This window comes from Propithecus coquereli, unplaced genomic scaffold (assembly GCF_000956105.1).
Source record: "Propithecus coquereli isolate 6110/MARCELLA unplaced genomic scaffold, Pcoq_1.0 Scaffold146, whole genome shotgun sequence".
Lineage (NCBI taxonomy): Eukaryota > Metazoa > Chordata > Mammalia > Primates > Indriidae > Propithecus > Propithecus coquereli.
The window spans coordinates 1274153-1275590 of NW_012138969.1; the positions used below are offsets into that span (position 1 = coordinate 1274153).

The 1438-nt window shown below is 45.7% G+C and overlaps 1 pseudogene; it reads right to left on the reverse strand.

Annotated features, from left to right (window-relative positions):
- LOC105806798 overlaps positions 1-1438 on the reverse strand; it is a 9881-nt pseudogene that overhangs the window by 8153 nt on the left and 290 nt on the right.

Consider the following 1438-nt stretch of genomic DNA (forward strand, 5'->3'; position numbering starts at 1 on the left):
TCATCCCAGCACTTTGGGAGGCCAAGGCAGGAGGATCACTTGAGGCCAGGCCTTTGAGATCAGCCTGGGCAACATAGAGAGGCCTCTGCCTCTACAAAAAAATTTTAAAAAATTAACTGGGCATGGTGGCATGTACCCGTAGTCCTAGCTGCTTAGGAGGATCCCTTGAGTCCATGAGTCTGAGGCTGCAGTGAGCTTTGATTGTGCCACTGCACTCCAGCCTGGGCGACAGAGTGAGACCCTGTCTCTTAAAAAAAAAAAAAAAGGAATTAACCTATAAGCCTGACTTTTTTGTAAACACATATGAACTGAGTTTTGAAAGTGTATATTTTTAATAATAGATATTCGAGCTGAAAACTCTACCCTTCTTCTTTACTGGGGCATGATGTGGGTTTCATTATTATCATGCATTGCGATTTGCTTTGTGCTTGAATATTTACTCAGCCATTCTTTCATTCATTCAACAAATGTTTGCTGAATATATTAATATAAGTATAGTGTACTCTTGGAAGAGAGATAAGCTATATTTAAACAGCTGTAGCAAAAATGGTACACAGTTACAACCAGTTACAGATTCCTTAAAAAAAAAAAGGTGCAGTTTTGGGAGAATGCAAAAGAAGGTGAGATTGCTTCCAGCTGGGAAGATTCTTCTTGGGTTAGGATTGTCATCGGGCTTGAAGGGTCTCACAGTGGTGGCAGGACATTTAGGGGAGAAAGAAGAGAGGAATGGGTGTGCACAGAGGCAAGGACATTTAGTTTGAGGGCAAGAGCTGGGGTATAAAGACAGTTGGGGCAGATCTCAGGCCTGTGCTAGGCTGATGGGTTATTACCCTAAGCAAAGTTGAACTGTTGGAAGTTTTCTACAAAAGTAGTGATTTGATCTGGCAGCGACAGGTCAAATGAAACGTGTCAGGCCAGAACCCAGAGGATGTGCCTCTGTGACTCATGAGGCATGCACTCTGTGACCCTCACGAGACTGCCCTAGTAGCATCAAGGCCAAGATCTGGTTCCCTACTCTCACATCTGGGCCTTGGTACCTCGTGCTACCTTTACCTTGAGCGGGACTAAGGTGGCCAGCTTGGATTCAGCCTCTCCTGTTCTGCCTCATCCGCCCTGCACTCTGGCCACTCTCTAAGCTTTGGCAACTTCCAGTAATCCCCCAGGTTGTGTGCGTCAGCCTGGCACTCCCCCTCCCACTCTGGTTTTGACTGGTGTTGTTCCTCTTTAAGAGCTGAGAGTTAGTTAAGGTTTTTCGCCCTGCTGTGTTGCTGAGGTTGGGTAGATGAAAAGACTTAGGCGGTGCCTTGATTGAAGGTGTGGTGGTTGAGATGGGAAAAGGGGATGGATTTAAGAAATACTGTGGGAATAGTAGTGACGGGATCTGATGACTGAACATGGAAGTGAGGGAGGAGGGAGTCAAATGAGAGCTGAGTTTTTT